This window comes from Schistocerca serialis, chromosome 9 (assembly GCF_023864345.2).
Source record: "Schistocerca serialis cubense isolate TAMUIC-IGC-003099 chromosome 9, iqSchSeri2.2, whole genome shotgun sequence".
NCBI classification, from domain to species: Eukaryota; Metazoa; Arthropoda; class Insecta; order Orthoptera; family Acrididae; genus Schistocerca; species Schistocerca serialis.
The window spans coordinates 423,024,296-423,044,676 of NC_064646.1; the positions used below are offsets into that span (position 1 = coordinate 423,024,296).

General features: G+C 42.1%; 1 protein-coding gene and 1 pseudogene across 2 annotated transcripts in view; one reads left to right on the top strand and one right to left on the bottom strand.

Moving 5' to 3' along the window:
• LOC126418619 (calcium/calmodulin-dependent protein kinase kinase 1) overlaps nucleotides 1-20,381 on the bottom strand; it is a 1,500,745-nt gene that overhangs the window by 399,434 nt on the left and 1,080,930 nt on the right. The gene's annotated exons all lie outside the window — the stretch shown is intronic.
• Nucleotides 15,149-15,266, top strand: LOC126420298 (5S ribosomal RNA; annotated as a pseudogene).

Here is a 20,381-nt window from a genome sequence, read left to right on the forward strand (position 1 = left end):
CGTAAGAAGTTTTCAAGCCACTCACGTACATGTGAACTTACTCCATATGCTCGTACCTTCGTTAACAGCCTGCAACGAGGCACCGTGTCAGATGCTTTCCGGAAATGGAATCCGCATGTTGCCCTTCCTCCATAGTTCGCAGTATATCACGTGAGAAAAGGGTAAGCTGAGTGTCACACGATCAGTGCTCTCTAAAACCGTGCTGATTCGTGAACTTAAGATTTCTAGTCTCGAGAAAGTTGATTGTATGCTAACTGAGAACTTTGCAGCAAACCGATTCTAGGCATACTGGTATTTAATTTCTTGGGTCCGTTGTTTTGCCGCTCTTATATACAGGCGTCACCTGCGCTTTTCCTGTCCTGTGCGGGAATGGCGAACTGTAAGAGCATACGTGTTGTGACATCGTGACATACGGGAGTTTGGATCAGTCATGGAGGTGTGCTCGGTTAGCCGAAGTGGTTAAGGCGACTACTCGCAGTGATCGGGAGATCCAGGTTCAAGCCCGGTCCCGGCACAAATTTTCATGTCAGCTGACGTCAATTTACGGTCGCAATATCCGAATTTATTTCGTAAAGAGATGTGTCTTCCATCAATCTCACTTTCGATACTGTGTATGTAAGTGTTTCACGAATTAGATTTGGTGATTTAGACTTTACACCAGATTCTCTGGCAACCAGTGCCTGTTGTTGTTATTATTATTATTATTATTATTATTATTATTATTATTATTATTATTTCTTTCTTGTCTCAGACGTTATGTCTGGTTAAAAATGGAAGGTGACGCGGATCTTGATCAAGCGTGACTTCCTTTTAACTGTACGGTATATGTTACTTTGAATTTAGGAACTTTCGGGTAATTGAACAAGTGTCAATAATTACAGATTTCTGTAGTTGTATATATAAGTTTGGATGTAGCTGTATTGCATTGATGTACTGGTGGATATTGTGTGGTATGACTCCTGTAGTTGATAGTATAGTTGGTATAATGTCAACTTTATCCTGATGCCACATGTCCTTCACTTCCTCAGCCAGTTGGATGTATTTTTCAATATTTTCTCCTGATTTCTTTTGTATATTTGTTGTATTGGGAATGGATGTTTCGATTAGTTGTGTGAATTTCTTCTTTTTATTGGTGAGTATGATGTCAGGTTTGTTATGTGGTGTTGTTTTATCTGTTATAATGGTTGTGTTCCAGTATAATTTGTATTCATCGTTCTCCAGTACATTTTGTGGTGCACACTTGTATGTGGGAACATGTTGTTTTATAAGTTTATGTTGTAAGGCAAGCTGTTGATGTATAATTTTTGCTACATTGTCATGTCTTCTGGGGTATTCTGTATTTGCTAGTATTGTACATCCACTTGTGATGTGATCTACTGTTTCTATTTGTTGTTTGCAAAGTCTGCATGTATCTGTTGTGGTATTGGGATCTTTAATAATATGCTTGCTGTAATATCTGGTGTTTATTGTTTGATACTGTATTGCAATCATGAATCCTTCCGTCTCACTGTATATATTGCCTTTTCTTAGTCATGTGTTGGATGCGTCTTGATCGATGTGTGGCTGTGTTAGATGATACGGGTGCTTGCCATGTAGTGTTTTCTTTTTCCAATTCACTTTCTTCGTATCTGTTGATGTTATGTGATCTAAAGGGTTGTAGAAGTGGTTATGAAATTACAATGGTGTAGCCGATGTATTTATATGAGTGATTGCTTTGTGTATTTTGCTAGTTTCTGCTCGTTCTATAAAGAATTTTCTTAAATTGTCTACCTGTCCATAATGTAGGTTTTTTATGTCGATAAATCCCCTTCCTCCTTCCTTTCTGCTTAATGTGAATCTTTCAGTTCCTGAATGTATGTGATGAATTCTATATTTGTGGCATTGTGATCGTGTAAGTGTATTGAGTGCTTCTAGGTCTGTGTTACTCCATTTCACTACTCCAAATGAGTAGGTCAATATTGGTATAGCATAAGTATTTATAGCTTTTGTTTTGTTTCTTGCTGTCAATTCTGTTTTCAGTATTTTTGTTAGTCTTTGTCTATATTTTTCTTTTAGTTCTTCTTTAATATTTGTATTATCTATTCCTATTTTTTGTCTGTATCCTAGATATTTATAGGCATCTGTTTTTTCCATCGCTTCTATGCAGTCGCTGTGGTTATCCAATATGTAATCTTCTTGTTTAGTGTGTTTTCCCTTACTATGCTATTTTTCTTACATTTCTTCTTATTATTATTATGATTTTCACAATCATTACCAACAGCGTGAATATTGTGCATTTAAAATAACCAGATCCAAATCGTAATTTACACACGAAGTTATCGTTATGTGTTACCATTGATGATAATCTGTAGAAATATTTCTGTGTAGTTTAGTGAATCTTTGACCAAAATTGTGGGCGCGTGTTGTGCAGAGTAAAGAGAGCATAAACATATCTCGATTTTGAGATGGACGTGTTTGATGGAATGACCTACGATATTTCGATTCGATGTACATTGTGAGCAGCTATTTTGAGAAGTTTATTACAATGGGCAAAGTCAATACAAAAGAACGTGTAATATGCATAACCAAACAAGACTCCGGATTTACTGCTAAATGCCGGAAATACCATACCTCGAGATATGGTGTGCCAACGAGAAACAACGAATAACCTACGCAGAAGGAATGTAGCTAAATAGAAAATAGCTATTACACATTTTGAGATATTTTTGCCTATCTCAATTTTGTTTCTCAAGGAACTGAGAATTACTTAAGCGAATCCCATCACTGTACCAGCAGGATTTGTTGGAAATTATTATTTTTACGATGATATAAAAGAGAAGGTTAAAAGCACACAATCTGAAACATTCATTCTCGAAGATAATTGAGGATACTTATCCCTTGATATTGTTCCACGTGCTGACGTCTCCTGTTATGTGTCAACCACACACGCTGGCTTGCGGCAGGGAATCATCCATCTGCGACACTACCACTAGAGTTTCATGGTGCCTCATCCCCTTCCAGACTCACTCGCTTCGCGTCCTCCGCGCTGAAGTTCAGCTATGGTTCGGTAACTTGTGCTGTAATCTCCCTGAGAGAAACATCTCGACCGCACTCACCCTCTGCAGTAGGAGCAGAACTTTGCCCGTACCACGTTTATGGCGCCCTTAGAGCGACAATAACGCGCCTCAGTGTGCTAACGTTGTACTGCCATGTGTCCAGTGAAACTAACTCCTCGCTGTACAGTTCCAGAGCAGTCCGAACACACACATCGAAAGACGAAACAAATAAACGACCACTTTTGAAAGCTGTTACCTACCTCTTTCAGAATGTGCGTTTATCACGAGACTCTGTTAATAAGGCTGATTTTTAAGCTCTATTTTGCAAATTTAAGATACCAGCAAAAACTCATGTCATTACTTTATTAGACGATCCTCGAACAATCACTGCTAATAGAAACATTCTTTACGTTTCTCAGACTATGCGTACGGAGTGATTTATAGTGGAATGAGTACATAAAATTAATCACAGGTCAGGGAGACGGCACATTAAGATTCACTGGAAGCCTCCTCAGGCAGCGTTATCCCATCCACGAAGCACGTAGCTTACGAAAACTTCGTTCAACCAATACTACAGTACTGCGACACAGTCTGAGATCTTCGATTTAAAGTACTAGAAATAACAAACATCTGCAGAAAAGGAGTGACTTTCGTCACCGGTTCAATTAGTAAGAGCAGAGGAGTCACGAAGATGATCATCCAACTCAGTAGCAGACGCTAAAAGAAAGGCGTTCTCCGTCACATAGCAAGTTACTCTTAAAATTACGAGAACATACTTTCTATAAGAGTCAATTAACGTATTGGTTCTTTAAGTGTATACCTCGCGAGTAGAGGGATTGTAACCCGAGCGGAGCTCCCTCAACAGTTGTTTCTGTCGCGCAGCATTCGCGATGGGGACAGCAAAGGGGAGGAGTGACATGCGTACATGATGTCTCTTTCGCCACACACCGTGTGGTGGATCATGAGGTACTCACTTAGACATACACTGAAGCGTCAAAGAAACTGGCATAGATATGCCTAGCCAAATACAGAGATACGTAACAGGTAGAATACGGCCCTGCGGTGGGCAACGCTTTTATAAGACAACAAGTTTCTGTGGCAGTTGTTACATCTGTTACTGCTGCAACAATGGCAGGTTATCAAGATTTAAGTGAGTCTTAACGAGCTGTTATAGTTTGCGCACGAGCGATGGGACACAGCACCTCACAGAAGGGATTTTCTCGTACGGCCATTTCGCGAGTGTACCATGAAAATCAGGCATCCGCTAAAACATCAAATGTCCGACATCGCTGCGGCCGGAAAAAGATCCCGCAAGAACAGGACCAACGGCGACTGAAGAGAATCGTTCAACGTGACAGAAATTCAATCCTTCCGCAAATTGATGCAGATTTGAATGCTGGGCCATCAACAGGTCTCAGCATTTGAATCACTCAACGAAACATCATCAATATGGGCTTTCGGAGCCAAGGGTCCACTCGTGTACCCTTGATGACTGGACGGTACCAAGCCTTACGCCTCGCCTGGGCCCGTCAACACCGACATTGGACTGTTGATGACTGGAAACATGTTGCCTGGTCGGACGAATCTAGTTTCAAATTGTGTCGAGCAGATTGGCGTGTATGGGTATGGAGACAACCTCATGAATCCCTGGCTCCTTCATATCAGCAGGCGACTGTTCAAGTTGGTGAAGGCTCTGTAATGGAGTGGGGCGTGTGCAGTTAGATACATCTAGATACGACTCTGACAGGTGTTGATGATATTTGGTATGTGGGGCGCTCAACTGCGCGGTCATCAGGGTCCATATCAAGTCCCAATTGTTACACAGTCCAATTTTTTTGTCACAATCTAATCTAGCGACTGTCACCAACGATGATGATGAAATTATGAGGACAACACAAACACCCAGACCCTGGGCAGAGAAAATCGCCAACCCGGCCGGGAATCGAAAATGGGATTTCGTGATCCAGAGGCAGCAACGCCAGCCACTAGACCACGAGCTACGGACACATTGACAGGTGACACGTACGTTGTAACGTGCTCTTCAGAAGAGATCTCATCCCCTTATACCGTTACGGATTTGTGGACAGCTCTACAAGCTTCATTGTGCCAGTTCCCTCAAGTACTACTTCAGACATTAATCGAATCAATGCCATGTGGTGTTGCCGCACTCCTGCGTGCTGACGGGAACCCTACATGATTTTCTCTCTGCAGCGGAGTGTGTGCTGATATGAAACTTCCTGGCACATTAAAACTGTGTGCCCGACCGAGACTCGAACTCGGGACCTTTGCATTTCGCGGGCAAGTGCTCTACCAACTGAGCTACCGAAGCACGACTCACGCCCGGCACTCACAGCTTTACTTCTGTCAGTACCTCGTCTCCTACCTTCCAAACTTTACAGAAGCTCTCCTGCGAATCTTACAGAACTAGCACTCCTGAAAGAAAGGATATTGCGGAGACATGGCTTAGCCACAGCCTGGGGGATGTTTCCAGAATGAGATTTTCACTCTGCAGCGGAGTGTGCTCTGATATGAAACTTCCTGGCAGATTAAAACTGTGTGCCCGACCGAGACTCGAACTCGGGACCTTTGCCTTTCTTTCAACATTGGGGTGAGGATGACCTCAGTTGATTAAGTGATTTCATTTTTTACAACAAATGATGGATCTTTAGCTGTTCAGAAACTGGTCCTGTGCACACAACAAAATGTTGTGAATCAACAACTCGGTTTCTTCATTTTTGAAAACACAAATAATATTACCTGGCAACAAAAGTGAAGCACTCAGAAGATGTGATCGGACGTCAATGAAAGTTCGCACATGTACATATCATCGACATGTTTAAAAATTATAAGAGCTGCAATTCTCTGTGACACTCAGAACGGCTATCAGAATAAATTAGTGTTGTTCGTGTTTGGTGTTGTTACCAGGTGCGGTAGGGTTTAGAAGTGGCATGAACGGCGCCAGATGTTGAGTAACCAAGACAGAAGGACGCTAGGAACTAGTGTGAGACAGCATTACAAGCAGGTGCCAGAGCTGTAAAGGTGACATTTGGCGAGCTGGTTGAATCGTATAACATCCAGACTTGTGGTGCGGTATAATGTGACTGTGATCGAATGCTGGAGTGCATGAAAAGATGAGGGCAGGAATACTCCTTGTCGATATTCTGGTGGGCCCCCGTGAACGATCCTCGAACTGTTCACAAGGCATGTCATGAACCCTTCACATTTTCGGCTACCAACGTAGGACAAGTCATGGACTCCCTACAACATTCTGTCATGCAGCACTAGTTGTTGGAGACCAGCGGCAGCCGGTTTTGGATATTACTGTCCCATACGTGAGCTGCCGTTAACACCACGATACAAACGGCTCCATTTAGAGTGGTGTTCTGAATGGGAAGCATGGACTGCTGATGAAGAATCCAAGTTTTATGTTCAACGATGAACAGCCATTCTGCTCTGTCCTGGACAATCATTGTCGACGAGCTTGGGACCACTGGAGAGAGGTCCCTTCTTCAAATTCTTTGGTGAGGCACAGCTGCATCACTTCATGCATCATAGTGTGCGGGACAACCGGGTATGATTTCGGGTTACAGCTGATGTTGACTGAGGGAAACTCTGACGGCACAAAGATACGGCACGGACATCCTTCGTTCTCACGTGCTATCTCTAATGCGACAATACCATGGCGTCAAATTTTTTTACAGAATAATGCTCTTTCACACATGCACGTGTCTCTATGAACTGTCTGCCTCATGTTGAAGTATTCCCGTTGCCAGCAAGATCCCCAGGTGTGTCACCAGTTGAACATTTGTGGGACAGCTCTGACGTCAACTCCGTCTCAGCGTCAGCATCACGGATACCAAGGCCCAGTTAGATCCTTTGTGGGCCAGATTACCTCAGGCGAGAATACAACGGCTTTATGATGTCTTCCCAACAGAAACAGTGCACAATTCCAGGATAGAGGAGGTGCCACTTAATACTCATAAGAGGGTTTATATTACCAAGTTGGTTATAAATTAGAACCTCTGAAATAAAATCTCATATCCTCTCACGCCATGAAGTTTCCTTTCGTTTTCTTCTCCGCTTCTGGGTAGTTAATTGTGGTGTCACCGCCAGACACCACACTTGCTAGGTGGTAGCTTTAAATTGGCCGCGGTCCATTAGTACATGTCGGACCCGCGTGTCGCCACTGTCAGTGATCGCAGACCGAGCGCCACCACACGGCAGGTCTCGAGAGACTTACTAGCACTCGCCCCAGTTGTACGGACGACTTAGCTAGCGATGCAACAGTGACGAAGCCTCGTTTATTTGCAGGGAAGATAGTTAGAATAGCCTTCAGCTAAGTCAATGGCTACGACCTAGCAAGGCGCCATAGCAATTGATAGTTATCGCATGAAGCATGTCTCATCAAGAACGATGTATACAAATGATGGATTAAAGTTAAGTATTCCAGAAGCTACGTACTTTTCTTTATAGCATTCATTACGTATCCTGTTTCAGACCTCACGGCATCCTGCGTGAGCTTATAGCGTGCATTTCGGCCTTCTCTAGCAATATAACATTAATTTTCTTTGTCTGACAGTGTTTCGCATACTTTTGTTCGTTATAGTTCGCTACAGTATTCTGGGGTAGTTTCTGTTCACAGTAAACAATGCGGACCAGTAAGTGATTTAAAGTAAGTGCCACTTACATCTGAATCCACGTAACTGAGATGGATAATACGTTTATTCACACGTACTGTTCCTTATTAACAATGATATGTTGGTCGAGATTTTGAAATGAAGCACATGTGGTCTCAGCACGATATTCAGTATCCAAGAATAAACATTATTTTCGACTCTGAAAGTTCTTAGTCATAAATGTTTTAGTTAACATGTTGGGAGTGAAATACATAAAACGTTGAAAATCACCATCGATTCATTTCGACAAATACCGGTTTCATTAATTTACTTTCCTGATCAGGTCATTTCCCACTCCAGCTTGTCAGTACGCTCCAGGTTCCACTACACTGAACACACTTCATCTAAATGAATTAATGTACTTGGGCCCTTTCTTCTTCACTCCAATTTGACGGCTTGAGTTCCATTTTTCCTAGTTACATCATACATATGTACAAACGTACAAACGTGTGTGAAATCTTATGGGACTTAACTGCTAAAGTCATCAGTCCCTAAGCTTACACACTACTTAATCTAAATTATCCTAAGGACGAACACACACACACCTATGCCCAAGGGAGGACTCGAACCTCCGCCTGGACCAGCCGCACAGCCCATGACTGCACCGCCCAAGACCGCTCGGCTATTCCCGCGTGGCAGTTGCATCATAAAGCGGCTTCTCATTTGGCCTTCGGAGGTAGAGTAGATCCAGTTCTACACGATTCCACCACAGAAAAGAGAGAGATGGCCACCAGGTACCGAACATGGGATTCCATATTTGTGGCCAGTGACGATACTCATTTAGCTTTTACTTTTTTATCGTTTACATTTAACAGTTTATCTGAAACACGTCAGGAAACTCTTTTTAAGTGATACCATGTGAAGAGTTTTAATGTATCGTATTGTAACATTTTTATAATTACGGCACGCTCATTTCTCTAATCGCGTAATTGGACGTCAAACATTTTAAATTCACCTGACATATTTTTATCATTTGATGTTGATTCTGTACAGCATAGCGCAGTTTGTGCGAGCTGTATATCCCTTTTGCACATGTACTGTACAAATATAAGCATTTTCTGTCATCTTCCACTATTAAAAATAGTATCTATATCTCCATCAAATTATGTATTAATATTTGGCAGCTTTACACTTGTTAAAGGACAAATACTACGGCCGAAAACAGGCCATGTGGACTTAATGAAGTCCTAATTAAGCAAATGTAGCGAATTTACAATAAATCTACCATAATCACAAAATCAGCATCATCCAACTGCGGAGAAACCAATAAGCTAATTACTAGACAACGGAGGCGTCTACTCTCCTGCTGCAGAAGAAGTAATAAACGTTTTTATTTTGGAGTACCCCATCGTCCGATAAGATCTGTCTCAAAGATCACGATCACCAGTGTCGGCAATGTTCTGCAGCTCTAGTGGTATTTATTTGCTCACGGCTACGATCATGCACCGTCCTCAAGAAAATCGATACTATTGATGTGATATTCGCTTCGCCGTACACTGTACAATGGTTTTCCGAGTATAACCCATCCGTCCAAAAAGTTCCGAGACTTATTTTATTCCTGGTGAGTAAGCGACGTCAGCAAGGCAACTGCGGTGACAGCTCGAACTCTTACAACCGTACACAATAAATGAGCATGCAACCAGTTACCTGCGAGTAGGCAGTGAACGTGTGACCCTAGTGTGTCAACATTGTTGTATCAGGAATCTCAATGGAGTAACATCCCTCAGTAAAGGTGGTCAAGACATTCTGCAGAATGGTTTGAAGAGGAAAAAAAGTGTGTTCAGCGTTTGCCCCGCGCACTTTGGCTACCGAACAGAAACAACAAAGCGTGGATGCCTGCCGTGGCTTTCCTGAAATACAAAACACGGTCAATTTTTTTCTGGAATAAATCATTACGGATGACGAAGTTTGGTGTTCTCAGTACGAAACTATCACTAAACGACCAAATGCAGAAATACACACGAAGGATCAGCCCTCTGACAGGATAAGCGATATTTAAGCCAGTTGAAGAATGTCCCAAAGAAGGATTTTCCTGTATGTGTGTGTGTTCGGGCTTACGAGCGCTCACCGTCGAGGTCATCAGCGCCCTGACATACATTAAAAGAAGCGAATGTGGACAAATTTAGTAACATAGAAGCATACACGCAAAGAAAGCGGGAAAGGATGAAAAATGCTGTACAAGAAGATGAAACGTAGGAAAACGAGAAAGGAGCGTCAGGGGTGCCAGAGGAAATTCTTACTGGCTGTCCACTTACGTAAAATATGGGCGAGCCAGTCACCCTGTGAACAAATTAAGACTCTCCCCCTAAAATCTTGGTAAAAACATTGGGCAAGTCACAAAACTTTAAAACTTTAACCACATCAGTTTGAGTATTTCCTAAAAGAGATGGCAGATCCGCCGGCAAGTCAGCGGCTGCCAACTGGTCAGAAAATAAAACGCAGTCCAATAAAACGTGGAGCACAGTGACCTGGACGCCACAAGTACCACACATTGAAGGATCCTCTCGCCGGAGCAGGAAGCCATGCGTCACAGGACTGTGGCCTATCCGAAGACGAGTGAGGAGACCATTGTCCCATCTACGAGGTTGGAAGGAAGTACACCACACACGCTTCATGGGCTTGACTAAATGGAGCTTATTGTCAGTCATTACCAGCCACTCATCCACCCACCGTCGCATGACTCGGGAGATTTTCTCTCCTATAAACTGACTGTATCGATGCCGGTCTCACGGTTATGAATCACTCGATACCACATTGTATCTGTGTAATTCTTGCTTTTGCTGGGATGTTCCCTTTTATTGTACGAGTGCATACTGAAAAGTAATGCTTCCGAATTTTTTACATGAAAACTTTTAAAACTTTTTAAATAAAATAAACGTTATTAACAGTCTACGTCTTTATTCTCGTGTCTACATATTTGCAGCCTGCTGTCGCCAGAGGGCTCCAAATTGTAGCGTATAACATGACGATGTGTAACGTAACTATGTTGGTGCGTCAGGAAAAACGAGCTGTTATGGGCTTAAGACTTCGAAGAGTTCGTCCACACATGAAGCAACTTCTCCTTCAGCACCACAATGTCAGACCACACACGAGCGCTGTCACATTTGCAACAATATGACACCTTGGGGCCGACCGAACAATAGGAGCGAAAGGCTACATTCTTGTCTTACACGCTTTTTAATCCGAGCACTTGGTCGTCCACTCTTGTTATTCCCTCTTGGCTGTTGTAGATAATGTATATGTTATAGTTTACCCCGACTTTTTTCAGAATTTCGAACATATTGCCCCATTTTAAATTGTCAAACGCTTTTTCCACGTCGACAAATCCTATGAACGTGTCGTGATTTTGCTTTAGTCCTGCTTCAGCTGTTAACTGCAACGTCAGAATTGCCTCTCTCGTGCCTTTACTTTTCCTAAAGCCAAACTGATCGTCATCGAGGGCATTCTCAATTTTCTTTTCCATTCTCCTGTATATTATTCTTGTAAACAACTTGAATGCACGAGCTGTTCAATTAAGTGTGCAATAATTCTCGCACTTGTCAGCTCTTGCCGTCTTCGGAATTGTGCGGATGACGCTTTCCCGAAAGTCAGATGGTATGTGGCCAGACTCATACATTCTATACACCAACGTGAATAGTCGTTTTGTTGCCACTCCCCCCAATGATTTTAGAAATTCTGGTGGAATGTTATCTATCCTTCTGCCTTATCTAAACTTAAGTCCTCCAAAACTCTTTTAAATCCCAATACTGAATCCACTCTCTCTTCTAAATCGACTCCAGTTTCTTTTTCTATCACATCAGACAAATCTTCCCCTCATAGAGCCTTGCAATGTATTCTTTCCACCTATCCGCTCTCTCCTCTGAATTTAACAGTGGAATTTCAGTGGCACTCTTAATGTTACCACCCTTGCTCTTACTGTCACCGAAGGTTGTTTTGACTTCCCTGTATGCTGAATCTGTCCTTCCGATAATAATTTCTTTTTGATACCTTCACATTTTTCCTGCAGCCATTTCGTCTTAATTTCCCTGCACTTCCTGTTTATTTCATTCCTCAGCGTCTTGTATTCCTGTGTTGGCTAAATGGTTCAAATGGCTCTATGGGACTTAACATCTGTGGTCATCAGTCCCCTAGAACTTAGAACTACTTAAACCTAACTAACCTAAGGACAGCACACACATCCATGCCCGAGGCAGGATTCGAACCTGCGACCGCAGCGGTCACGCGGTTGAAGACTAAAGCGCCTTGAACCGCACGGCCACAGCGGCCGGCATTTCCTGAGTTCCCCGAAACATTTTTGTAGTTCTTCCTTTCATAGATCAATTGAAATATTTCTTCTGTTACCCATAATTTCTCCGCAGTTACCTTCCTTGTACCTATGTTTTCCTTCCCAACTTCTGCGGTGACTCTTATTAGTGATGTCCATTCCTCTTCAACTGTACTGCCTACTGAGATATTCCTCATTGCTTTATCTATAGCCTTAGAAAACTTCAAGCGTGTCTCGTCATTCCTTAGTATTTTCGTATCCCACTTGTACAGGAAGGTTAAAACGTTAATTTTTCTCGACGCTCTATTAGAGAGTGGAGTGGCAGAGAAATTTTCTGTAGGTGGCTGTAAGAATCCTTCTACGAGGCACTTAAGTGTGAATTGCAGAGTAGTGATATAGATGTGGAAAAGTGACGAGATTCAAACGAAATATGGATAGACTTTTATTCCGTTTCCTTAGCCAGTTCCACTAACGCCGCTGCTCGACTACTGGCGCTCTCGCATGGTATTCAACAGGCTTGTTAAACTATTTATTAGACCTAAGTATCTACTACAGTAGGGCGAAACGCGAGCATAATAGGTGATCTGGTGGCGGTATCCTTCCCTAGACAGTCACGTCTGAGGCAGCAGTAAAACATCAACGGAGGTTCATAAATCGGCCTTAACTGCCAGTGGTCGTTCATCAGTTAAGCATTTTAAACCACACGTCACTGGGCTCTAATCTTTAATGTGTTCCAAAAATACTTTATAGCAGTGGTCCATAAATCTATGTGCACAGCTACGAACTTGTTGGCAGTTTCTGCCAAACAGTGGCCGATTTTCTTTTTTTTTTCCCCACAGACTAAGCGGTCTACTTTTAGAGTAAATTTCGCTTATTTTCAGACCCTCATAAGCTACATCGACAGGTGGTAGCAAAAAACAAGGAAACAGGAAAGATGGTGATCTGTATTCACGTCTACCACAGAATTATTTGTAAAATCTACGCTTCTGTGAAAACTTACGGATGGAAGTCACTTTCGCATGATGTGCCACTGCCAAGTAAAATAGTTCTATAGAACTTGGACCATAGATAGAAAGAACTGCTCTAATATAGTACAGATGGTAACTGAAAAAAAGTACGCCATGGCATCAATAGAAATGACACTTTTATCGAAGATAATAATTAGACTGAAGTCACTGCGATTTATAATATTTCCCCTAACACTATAAAAGGTAGGACATGGTTATCAATACGGTGCTATTGAACAGAAGGACTTGTATTAGGGCGTATCATTCCTGCACCAGCGCGTTCGACAACTGTTGGTGATAATTGGAGCATATGGACATCCTCTCGTTCCTAGACATCATCCACTTGTGATTGCGCTTAGCCATCCATAAAAATAAAGTCAGGGCTTAATTCACCCCTGGAAACAATAACGTTGATCGTACAGTCAACCGTTTTCAAAGATTTGGAGGTCAGAACGCCTACGTAACATTATGCCTGCCCACTCTAAAACAGCTGCACCACCAACATTACCGTTTCCGAAAATGTTCCCGCGCGCATTACGAGTTCCTAGCCCTCGCCATATGAGTATACGTAAAGCACCCAGGATTATTGCTAATATCATCGTTTTGATGGTCCAGGAGATTCGGCGAATGGGCTTCTCGGTGTGTTTCCACGATTTAAATACCACCGAGCACTTTTGGGATGCGCTGGGAAGAGGTACTGTAACACGTCCACATTCACCAACGACTATTTATCAATTCCCAGCCGCTTTGTTAGAATGGAACTACTTACCAAAACTAATGTTCAAATGTGTGTGAAATCTGATGGGACTTAACTACTAAGGTCATCAGTCCCTAAGCTTACACACTACTTAACGTAACTTATCCTAAGGACAAACACACACACCCATGCCCGAGGGAGGACTCGAACCTCCGCCGGGACCAGTCGCACAGTCCATGACTGCAGCGCCCTAGACCGCTCGGCTAATCCCGCGCGGCGAACTACTTACCACAACAAGTGAATACGAACCCTTTGCTCGGCGTGTGATTACGTTGCATAGCATGCAATCCCGTCCGTGGTGGTCATACATACTATTAAGAACCATGTCTCCCCTTTTATAGTGTCCAGTGGCCATCATCAATCGCGGTGACTTCGGCGCAATAATTTTCTTTGTAACCAAAATTAGACGGAATTATTCTTATTATTCTTCGTCTCCTTCTGCCAATCGAGGATTAGGTGTCGTCATTAACTCCTGAAACAGAGCCGACCGGAGTGGCTGAGCGGTTCTAGGGGTTACAGTCTGGAATCGCGCGACCACTACGGTCGCAGGTTCGAATCCTGCCTCGGGCATGGATGTGTGTGACGTCCTCAGGTTAGTTAGGTTTAAGTAGTTCTAAGTGCAAGGGGACTGATGACCTCAGATGTTAAGTTCAAAATGGTTCAAATGGCTCTGAGCACTATGGGACAACATCTACGGTCATCAGTCCCCTAGAACTTAGAACTACTTAAACCTAACTAACCTAAGGACAGCACACAACACCCAGCCATCACGAGGCAGAGAAAATCCCTGACCCCGCCGGGAATCGAACCCGGGAACCCGGGCGTGGGCGTGGGAAGCGAGAACGCTACCGCACGACCACGAGATGCTCAGATGTTAAGTCCCATAGTGCTCAGAGCCCTTTGAACCATTTGAGCCTGATCCAGAATCACCATCTCTTCCTCGACCTTCCCCCGCTTCTTCTACGTGCAGGACTGTATTCCATTGTTTGTCGAGGGACTCTCTGAGAAGACATATGCAGTACACGCTCTTTTCAAACATGCTTTCGTTGGATTACATTTCTTATTCTGTCTATTCTGTCTTCTATTGTGCAACCATTCACTGATCTAGGAAACTTCATCTCTGATGTTCCAAGTTGTCTTAGATCTTTTGCTCTTAAGGTACAGCTTTCTGCTTCATATAGTACTGTACGTAGTACGATGACTTTATAACATTTCACTTGGTTTTCTCTTCTCTAGTTTTATCCTTCAACGTTCATCTTATCGTACCACATACGAGTCGATAGGTAATAATCTTCTTATTTACATCTTTCTCTTCCTCAAAAGTTATGTCACATCGTAGATGATGGAAATGGGAAATCTGTTCTTTATTATCTTATTGATGATTATATTTGTCTTTATAGAGTACTTTGGGCAACGGCATTGCCGCAGTGGATACACCGGTTCCCGTCAGATTACCGAAGTTAAGCGCTGTCGGGCGTGGTCGGCACTTGGATGGGTGACCATCCGGGCCGCCATGTGCTGTTGCCATTTTTCGGGGTGCACTCAGCCTCGTGATGCCAAGTGAGGAGCTACTCGACCGAACAGTAGCGGCTCCGGTCACAGAAAACCATCATAACGACCAGGAGAGCGGTGTGCTGACCACACGCCCCTCCTATCCACATCCTCAACTGAGTACGACACGGCGGTCGGATGATCCCGATGGGGCCACTTGTGGCCTGCAGACGGAGTGCTTTTTTTATAGAGCACTTTCCTACAAAGGTCATTGTTTTTCTTGTTAATATCTTTAGATTAAAACTTAGGCTTGTGTTGTTTAATCTACGCACCCCTTTGCTGTCCTGTATGATTTCCTGGTAGTCGGCAAAAAGGATTGTATTTAGAAATTTTCCTGACGTAATTCTTAAACCTTGAGGTATTCCGTCCATCATCCATTCCCTGACCAGGTAGTTCATGTTGAACAGTGTAGGTGACGTACTATATGCTTGCTTTACTCCTTGGTTTATCTGTACGTTTGGTTCCAGCTCTTTACCCAGATCTATTTTTATTTCGGTGTTTCTTTGTATAAATTTTGGCATACTTTTATGGGGTATCTGGGGTAACCTCTTTTCTCCATTACTAAAACCAGATTTTTTTCTGTAGATGTGATTAAACGCATTCTCAAAGTCAATAAATGCTACACTTCTCTTCAAATTGAATTCTCGTCTTTTTTGCAAATTGAAATCTCGTCTTTTTTGTATAATTTGTTCCAGAGTGAAACCATAGTCAGCACACCATCTTCCTCTCCGGAAGCCTGCTTGCTGTTCAAAGAAAATTAAATCAGAAGTTCTTCGAAGATTTTTATTAATTTCAAGGGTTGACTGAATAGAAATGCCTTTTCCTTCGTAACTCTTCAGCAGTTGGCCGCATTGGTATGCGTTAGGTACTAGCTTGTTCCGTAACCTCTTCTCTACAGCTCCAGTTGGCGGGAAACCTTAGCATATAAACGTTGGGTTGCTACAGTGTAAAGTATGGAAATCTGAGCAGACGGTCGGTCAGTGCGATTTAAGCAACGTGCAGTCATTGAGTTCTTTATGGCAGAAGGTGTCACCCGAAAGGAGATTCATCAGAGAATGAAAGAAGTTTATGGTGATTGCGATGATGTGAGTACTGTGCGTCGTTGGGCGGGTAATTTTAAAGATGGTGAGGCGGGAACATCTGGCCTGCGTGATAAATAAAGTGTTGGACGTCCAGTGACAGCAACCACCGAGTTTCACAAGCAAAATATTGACAGATTGATTCAGGACGATCGTCGTATCACTCAGAGAGAAAATAAAGCACAATCGGCATTTGACAAGAACGCATGCGTCACATTATTGCTTTGCTTTCCTGCGGCATGACAATGCCAAACCGCACACTTCAAGTGCCACCACAGCAGAACTTCACCACCGTACGGCATCCTCTACAGTCTACATAATCTAGATTTAGCACCGTCTGACCTCCATCTGTTCTCGATGATGAAAGACGATCTGCGGGGACATCATTATGCTTCTGATGAAGACATTGAGAGAACTGTGTGACTGTGGTTGCGGAAACAGAGTGAACTTCTTCCGTGACGGCTTCAGAAAACTTGTTCATCGAGGGAGAATATCTATCTCCTTTTTTATACAGTGAAATAACTTTAGCTCACCTCCATTGTTCTGGTATGTAGTCCATATGCCAACACATGTTGTGTAGATGGAGCATTCTAAGTCCGAGAACTGTTAGTAAGTTACATGTTTCATGGGTTATTTTGAACTATAGATCGTAACGAGTCAATTTATATCAACACCACACCAGCTTTCACACACTGCAATGATAGAAATTTTTCTGCTGAACAGGAGGAGTTGTCAATAGGAAACTTTCACTGTTTGTTTTCAAATTTTACTTTGCTGTGTGTGAAACGTTTTTATCTCGCAGGGTAAGTGATCAAAAATTTATGTTGTAGCATTGTGCACCAATTTTTGTGCTAAAGACAATCCTAATGTGAAGTAATAAACGTCATCTTTCCTTCTGGTATTGTAATTTGCACCTCATTGATTCTTTTGAACTGCAGCAAATTATTTACAATAACCTTTGTGAGGGTATAAATATACTGTGCAGCAGTACTCAGAATTCCCAACTCCTTAAACAGATGTCTATAGGATGTTCGTGGGTGTGCACCACATATTATTTTGACAGCACGTTTTTGTGCACTGAAGGCTCCTTTCTTAAAAATAAGTTACCCCAGAACATTATTGGATATGACATTATGTCCCTCTCCTGAACTGAGTTGTTTTACGAGTTCCAAAATGTGCTTTCTGCCGTTTAAATAGTTTTCAATATGAATGTATAAGCAATTTTAAGTTTACGCATTGTTTATCACTTCCTTACCTTATGTTACACTTATCACTGATGTAGTGTACCTAGATGTGCAGAACTGAATATGTTCTGTCTTTTTAAAATTGAGGGCGAGTTCGTTCACAGAAAACCAGTCTTGATTCTTTTAAGAATTTTGTATACCATTTCTTCTTTTTCTGTATGTATGCTTGGATTGGTTGAAATAATAGTGTCATCTGCAAAAGAACTAATTCATGTTGTATATTAGACGGAAGATCATTTATATATATGAGAACAATAGTGGACCTTAGACTGAGCCTTGGGGAACACCATATATGATTTCTCCCCAGTCAGAATTACGTCCTTGGACTATTGTGGTTGAATTAATAAATATATTCGTTGAACCTAACAAATTTTCTCAAATGTATTTAGTTGTTATTAATGGCATCTTCTCCATTGCTTCCGATCAACTGGTGTATGGGCTGTAAGTAGGCTGTCTAGGTTTTTATGTTGGTAACGCCACGTAGCGCTCTGTGTGAAAATCACTGGCTGTGCTGTGTGCAGTTTGTGGCTGGTTGGCTTTGTTTGAATATTCACTATTGTAGTGGTCGGCAGCTGGATGTGCACAGCGCGTAGCGTTGCGCAGTTGGAGGTGAGCCGCCAGCAGTGGTGGATGTGGGGAGAGAGATGGCGGAGTTTTGAGAGCGGATGATCTGGACGTATGTCCATCAGAAAGAATAAACTTGTAAGACTGGATGTCATGAACACTATTAAGGTAAATACATTGTTTGTTCTCTATCAAAAACTTTCATTTGCTAACTATGCCTATCAGTAGTTAGTGCCTTCAGTAGTTAGAATCTTTTATTTAGCTGGCAGTATTGGCGCTCGCTGTATTGCAGTAGTTCGAGTAACGAAGATTTTTGTGAGGCAAGTGATTCATGAAAGGTATAGGTTATTGTTAGTCAGTGCCATTCTTTTGTAGCGATTATTGAAAGTCAGATTGCGTTGCGCTAAAAAAATATTGTGTGTCAGTTTAGTGATGATCAGAAAAAGGAAAGAGAGAAATGTCTGAGTACGTTCAGTTTTGCTCAGCTGTTTGAAAATAATATAATGTAGAGGTTTACCAGCATAGTAATTCATTAATTTTTCTAAGGGGATGTTTCAGGGTTCTTTACCTATTCTTGCATTTATGTCTCCAGTCAAGATCATAGTGAGCCTGAAGTTTGATAGAATAGATCTGACAGAGAAAGGAAAGAAGGAAGATTCCGATCTGTACTATGAAGACTTGCAGAAACATCTGAATGAATTTAACGTAATTTTACTACCCATTTGGGGAATGTGAATTTTTTTTTTTTTTTTTTTTTTTTGTGGAGGGTCAAATGCGTCTTTTCGCACCATACAGATGTCGTGTCCAATAATTCTGCAACTAATTTTGATCTTCTGATGATGTTACTAGATGGAAAACGTCACCATCTGCAAAATATCTTAGAAACAGGCTCAAATTTCTCCTAAACAGTTTATATGGATTTATCATGGAATTTGGAATCAACTTGAACAAAGAGCCAGGTGCTTAACAAGAACTATATTTTCTGGGTGATGGTTGTACGACAATAACAGTTTTCTTCCAGTGGTTTTCTAATGATGGAACACAGCGCACATTTCAAAATACTTTTGCAGAACAATGTCGACGATATGTCCATAATTTAGTGGATTACTTTTATATCCCTACTTGTCTCTTGGTGTTACCTTTTTATTTTTTCAGTGTTTTGGTACGCATCTTTCGTCTAGGAAGCGGTTATATATGACTGCTAAAATTGAGCTATCTGATTAACATGCTGCCAAAGGAAGCTATCCGACAACAAATTGACTGAAAGACTTGGCTTTATTGAGTAAGTTGATTCGTTACACTGAGGAGATCTACAACAAAATTACATTTAAGCAGCTATTCTTCAATAGAATTCTGGATAATTATTGCGTCTCCTTTGGTGAAGAAATTTCGGAAAACCATGTGTAGTAACTCCGCTTTACTCGCACAGTCGTAGGTAACATTACAGCTGCCAACACGTAGTGTAGGTATTGATTATTCTTGATGCTTGCATAGTTTGCATACCACCAGAATCTGTTTGGACTAACATGTGTACTGAACTGAAAGTTTAAACGGCCGCAAAGCACTGAAAATGAGTCTGAATATATTCACGCCGCTGTAAGGCACGATCGTACAAGACATGGTTCAGCCTCTTCTCCCACCAAGGCCAAGTTAGAACACACATTACACTAGTAAATTCCAATAATATACCACTTACTATAACGATAGTAGGACACGGTAACAATGCTATCAACTTTCCAGTTTAATCATGGCGTTTTGTATAACGCCCTTATATTCATTAATTCACTGAAGTAATTTTACAATGTCGGTCTCGAACTGCTTCCTTGCATTGTTTCCCGAGCCCTTGATTTTGTTCCGCAGCTGTGGTGCTAGTAAGTGTTGTCAACAACCTTGGCTATCTATACGCTTTAGTTCTGCCGTATTGGCCTCGAAGCAGAGATATGTTCCAAACGACGTAGTGGAATCTGGTGTACTTCGCCCGCGTGGATCATCCACTATCTGTGACCCTGTGTACTGCTTAAGGAGCTTTAAAGCGTAGTGAAGACTCAAACTCCACCTAAGCGGCTCTGTCCTTGCCCTCAATACTTTATTCTTGAAATCCACTGTCCGCCACCTCAACTACTCAATATTGCAAGTGATTTAGTTTACGCTTGAGCTTTTGAGGTTGCCGCTGAACATATCAGATGGAATACGCTGTGAGTTAA